This window comes from Pinus tabuliformis, chromosome 4_1, assembly GCF_031772625.1.
Source record: "Pinus tabuliformis cultivar Carrire ecotype Pingquan chromosome 4_1, CPIR1, whole genome shotgun sequence".
NCBI lineage: Eukaryota > Viridiplantae > Streptophyta > Pinopsida > Pinales > Pinaceae > Pinus > Pinus tabuliformis.
The window spans coordinates 723,882,096-723,888,398 of NC_142303.1; positions in this window are offsets into that span (position 1 = coordinate 723,882,096).

The window sequence follows — 6,303 nt, forward strand, 5'->3', positions numbered from 1 at the left end:
TATGACAAGATACCTGACGCCCCTAGACTGGAATTTTCAATTCCTCCCCCTCCTGGATCAAATAGTGACTCTCATGCCGGCGATGGTGTGATTGGCACTGCAAATGCAAAGTCAACACGGGATTCGTCTAAGAAAACCCGTAAGACTTCGAATCAAAATGCAAATGAAGAACTTCTTGCCTCGGAAGTAAGTGCCGTGTCGGACGACAAGGGCAAACAACTGAAGCAACCAGGGGGCAAGAAGAAAAAGAAAGGGAAACCCCCTTCGGGGTGTCATATATGCGATGAGGATCATTGGACAGCAGATTGTCCATGCAAAGCTGAGCTTAAAAGATTCTTTAAGAGTCCGAAAACCTCAGCTGTGTTGACTGATCCGTTTCCTAATACTGGTCAAAATCTGGTTGCCAATCAAAATGCTTCCCGATCCCAAGTGCTTATGTTGTCCACCTCAAAGCAGCAGAATAATGCTTTGACAAGGGATAAAGGTTACCGGAATCCTCAGCGGTCGAATAACAAGGCTGATAAACAACCTAGTAGTTCGACAACAACTTTGAACGAAGTTGTGCCACCCATCGTTCCTAAGCCGATAATAAACTCGCCAAAGGGAGTAGTACACAAATCGACATTTAATCCTCGTGCCGAAATAGCACAGAATTATAATATAATAGAGGACCTGGCCCAATCGCCGTCCGCTATGTCGACACTTGAGGTACCGCAAAATTACCCCTCCAAAGAGGAAACTTTATTATCAGCAATAGGTGGGATTGGCCCAGTGGATTCCAATCTTGTGGCCTTTGATCATAAAGGATATGACCCTAAGTTACCAGCTCAACTAGCTTTCCTTATTCAAGTGAAAGCCCTCAACAAAACTGTTCATCGAACAATTATTGATGAGGGGGCATCTACATGTCTTATGTCGATGAGTTGCTGGAAAAATTTAGGCTCACCACCCTTGTCGAAATCGTCGACGACATTAAAAGCATTTGATGGACGATCATATACTCCATACGGAATTCTAAGTAACTTGCAAGTCGAACTGGGGGGCAAAACAGTAGAAGTTGATGTTGAAGTAATCGACGGAAATCTCGATTACAACATCCTACTGGGAAGGCCTTGGATATATGCCATGGCCGCAGTTGTGTCGACCTACTTCAGGAGGATTGTATTTCCTTTTCAAGGAAAAATTACAATCGTCGACCAACAAACATTTCTCCCCAACAGTTCTCAAGTTACGGGAAGCAGCACAATGATCCATGAAAGTAATCAATCACTCCAAAATATCGGAGTAGGTCTCCTAAAAGACCCTGCCTTAATGGGTACTTTTGCCCTACCGCCGGCAGGTAATCTAGCGGAAGTAGCCACAGTGGAAACCTACAATATGAAATCTTCCATATCCAATGGATTCAGAAGGTTCCTAAATATTTTGTCAGCATGGATCGTCGCCCTAATGGAAATACTGTAAATACAGTGGGCCCCGAGGACTGTTCTTATCTTGTGTCAACCTCGTTAAAAAATGAAACAAGGAGTCGAGGATAGTTCCTATCTCATGTCAACCTCGTTAAAAAATGAAACAAATCCCCTTTCCAAATCTCAAAGGTAAACCTTCATTCCAACCACCGAGTTGAATGCAATGAAGCTTGGGGGGCATGCACCTCGATTTTCATTATTATGCTGGGAGCATGCAAACTTATCATCGAGCAGTTTTAGCATATAGTTCATGCTCGTTAAAAAATAAACGCAAATCCGAGCAATTTTAGGACTGAATTTATGCTCGTTAAAAAATAGAAAAGTGTGAGCAAAAGTTTCCCTCAGAGTTCAAGCTCATGGAAAAAATGAACCGGTAAATAACCTTTTGAGATCGTAAATTCATCAGCCATAAGAACCTTGATCGTGTTTTCATCCATCACCTCCACTGTTCATTTGGCCGATCATTCACTTCCATTTGTGTGTTTACCTCTTTTGAGAAACAGCTGCGAAGAGTGATTTCACCTAGCCATCCTCGTGACACTGCCGTGATTGGAAAATTCCAACCTGTACCTGGAATCTGTAGCTATCCCTGTTTATCACTCGTTCCTTAAAAGACGAGTCTTCTTTCAGCTCTTTTCACTGACTCGTAAAATATGAAAAGTTTGCCGAGTTTTGGCCTTCCAGCTCGTTAAATGACCGGAACGCTATCCCTCCTCTAAATTTTAATCTTTTTGGACCTGAGGGATTATTGCACAAAAGGATCGAGCGCTTGTCTTGTTCGGCTCGTTAAAAGTACCGAACAGCCATCCCTTCTGTATTGTTTTATACTTTTTCGGACTTAAGGGATTTGCTGACGAAAAAGGAATTATGGAGTTAACTTTCTGTACCTTTTTAGACTCTCTAAAAATGAAAAGGACCGAGTTTTCTTTGTCGTTAGACTCGTTAAAATGATTAAATAGCGACAAACTTGTCTTTAGACGAGAACGAGTTTCCCTATCGCTAAGCTCGTTAAATCATAGCGATGGGCTTGCCCGAAGGGCAGGTTATAGAACAAGCATATGTTATCCTCCTCAAGCTTGACAAAAATAAAGAGGTACTGGTCAGAAATGACTGGGGAAAAATTGGGAGAACATCAAAGTTTAATGGTAGCAAGTCACTCTTGAACATGACACTTTTACTCCGTACCACATCGGGTTGGGTTGTTTCATTCACCGGTCTCATCACCATGGTCCTCGCCAAACCATCCACATTTGGGGTAATGCTACCGATCCATTGCATCAGTGTCGTTATATGTTCAAGAGGGGTCATTCTGGAAGTGTCAACCGTGTCCCATCCACTACCATACATTATCCTTCATCCATTCATGATCGCCACCCTGAATCATATTTCACAGTTTGTTTTCACCTCCACTAAAGTCATTAGCTCCGTTCCGTGTCATTGATGTGGGATTCATTAAGGCCCTCCTTTGACGAATCGCTTCTTGTCGACTTCAGCTCATTATCCAAGAAGTTGATCTAGGAACACCCCCATCAGTACTTTGAAGCTTGCATGCCTCAATGGCAAGTTTCTCACTTCCGGCGACAGGTATACATCAATGACCTTCGACCAGAAGATTTTGCGTGGCGTTCGACGCCAAGTCCTTTTTCACGCCACGTGAATTGTACTGCAGTACCTTGAGGGTCATCGTCATTATTGGTGATTCCTCTCGCGCTTGTTAACGGTTTTCATTATTGACCGGTAATCAAGCGATGTCTTTCCATGTTCGACTTCAGCGCAATTCTCACATGGATCGACTTGTACTTAGAGTGAAGATCGAACGAGTTTGAAGACCCCGGATCTAGTTTCATCCATCCGGGCTGCGATATATATTCAGGAAATATAAAAACATTTGCCATGTACATCATTGCAGATGATCATCCTATTCAAAGGATGATAGTTTCAGCAGAAAATTATCAGTCTATCTTCAGACGATCGTCTGTCATATGTACCAAAATGTATTTATAGAAAGCTGAGCATGGGAATGCCCGCCTCAGCTAGATCATGAGAATAATGATGAATGAAAAATAATGTATTATATTGTATTGTATTACAGGGCACTCTCCTCAGCACTAGAACGAACTTCGGATCCTCTAGCTAAAGCATTTCACCCGATAAACGGCCTCATACTTTAGGGGGCAACTGTTATAGACATTTTTGTGCCTCGCGTCAAGGAGCATGGAATGTCAATAATTACAGGGATCCTCAGTCCCTAAATATGTTGTTCTTACCCCTAAAAGAACAAGGTCATCAAACAACAGCACTTCCAATCAGTTCTCCACCTGAAAACACTTCAAAACAGGCTTATTTTGGATCATGTCAGCTGCTTAACTGAGCATTTGCGTTGTATTGCAACTGTCCCACTCTGTACCTGCGCTGGAAGTCAAAAACAATGAAGGCTACCTGCGCTGGGCGAGATTGGCCAAGTGGCACAGTCATCCTGCAAGGTGTCAATTGCCCAGGAAGCTTCCAAAATGACACTTGGTTCATGAGATTCGCCCTGTGATGAGTAAGAGGTACTTGATCACCATGTGTAAGCAAGGATCTCCAAGTGGACACACGAACTGAAGATTAACTGAAGATGGAGAGGACACTAGTCAGCTATATGCCAGCCTCCAGCTGACTCATCCTTTCCTCTTCCCTCCTATATATAGAGCTCTTCTATGAGGTCTAGGGAGGCTGGAATTTTGGTTTAAGCAAGGAGGTGCTGTTGGTTTGCAGTCAGAGCTATTGGGTGATTGTTTTACTAGAGGTGAAGAGGAGAGTTCTTGCTGCCGAGGAGGTGCTGCTGGATTGGAGCCATCATTGGTTGTAACTTCCTCTGGAACCCTGTTACTTTCTATCAATAAAGTTTGCATGTTCTCCTATATACTTGTTTTACATAGATGCTTTGTGTTTACACGTATATTTGATGCACCCTAATCCATGCTTCAGTTATGAGTACATGTATCTTGTAGTTCGCTCTCTTGTTTTGTGCAGGATCTGTATGTAGCTGGATCGGCTAGGAGAGCAAAGAGCTGGGAGCAGGATACAAAGAGAGAAGGACAAGGATCGACTAAGCGCAAGACACCAGGTTGGTTGACCTTCTTACTATTCTCTCTGTACTTTCATAAAGTGGAACATGAAAACTTTACCATTCAGTTGTTGCTAAAGACTGTCACCTTTAGAAGGGTTAGTGTCATCCGCATCGGATACTTTTCCCCACAACACCATGGCTACTCAGAGATGGGGGTATTGTTGCTTAGTATTGTAATATTCTTTTTATTTATCCTAGAAATATGTAGCTCTGATTTTAATTGAGTTCATATGTTCTTGTACAAAATTGAGCTACATGCAGATGCTTAGCCTCACCTTACATTTTTGGCTTCTTGTCCTCTTATATAAATAGAGGAAGAGGATAGCCCTATTATACATTATTTTTACCATATTATCTTTGATATGGGTAGCATGATGGACATGCCCCTTTTCTTGATACTTTTCATCACCTTATCCTCCTATCCGAGGGTACTAAGTCTTAGACTAGTTCAAAGTTCCACTAGAGACAATATTTGATCCTAAAGGAGGTATGACCATGAGAATGGTGCTCATGCTGACCCTAAAGGAGATAAGTGACTGAGTAGGTTTAGGATAGAGACAATTGGAAAGCTTAAAAAAAATGCATTCAACAACATTGGATGTCATAACTAGACATCTATAGAATGGTTGTGGGAATGATAATTCTATACACATATATACTAAAAATAAACCAACATTTATTCTCATATAGGAAACTATGGTACTGCTAATTCCAAACCTGTTTTGGGTGGGAAGAGTATGCAAATTTAGAATACAACTAGCTACATGAGAGAGAGTTAGTTACTTCTGCTACATTTTCTTTTGTAAATCCCATTTTCGAAATGTGCATTAAATAAGATTCTTTAATTTTGTTTGTAATATATCAACATGCTCGAGAGGCTTCATGAATGCATGTGTTTGCAAGAGTTAAGTGAAGATATGGGGTATCACCTTAGTGGATTCAGATGTGATATAACATAGCTAAGAGAAACAATGATGTCTTTCTCAAAGAGTTCTTTCGAGGAACAAATAATAGCTAGCTGTAGGACTTACAATAGAAAGAGATGAATCATATTGTAATCCATGAAAACTTTTGTTTGATTAGTTATAGTTCTTCCATTTCAAAATGTGCATTACATAAGCTCCTTTAGTTTTGTTTGCAATATTTCAACATGCTCCAAATGCTACATGAATGCACCTGTTTTCAATATTTAAGTGAAGATATGGGCTATCACCTTGGCAGATTCAGAGGTGAGATAACATAGCTAAGAGATACGACCGTGTCCTCCTCAAAGAGTTCTTTCAAGTAAGAAACAATTACTAGCTGCAAGACTTATAACAGAAAGAGATACACAAGTCGAACATCTAGAAGGGAATTTATATGAGATCATAGTTTCAACTGATAAATTCAAGCTAGTGGCAACTGAAGTAGTGATCATTAAGTGTCTCAAAAACTAGTGGTGTTAAAAAAGGACAAGGATGAATGACTTCTTTCAAAGGATAACTTGAACAACTTTTCTTGTAAGTTTCATTTTGATGGCATAAGAGTCTTTGTATCAAGTTATCTTCCCCTCTTTGTTTGTATTTTATCCCATTTGTCTCGATATGTGTCAAGTCAAACTCCAAATGCTAAAGAGGTTAGACAACTACATAACTAGAAACCTAGCAATCCTAAGTTGTTATACAGTGAACATTTTACATATAGAATGCATGGTAAACAAACATGGTTGACAATCTAATGAACTAA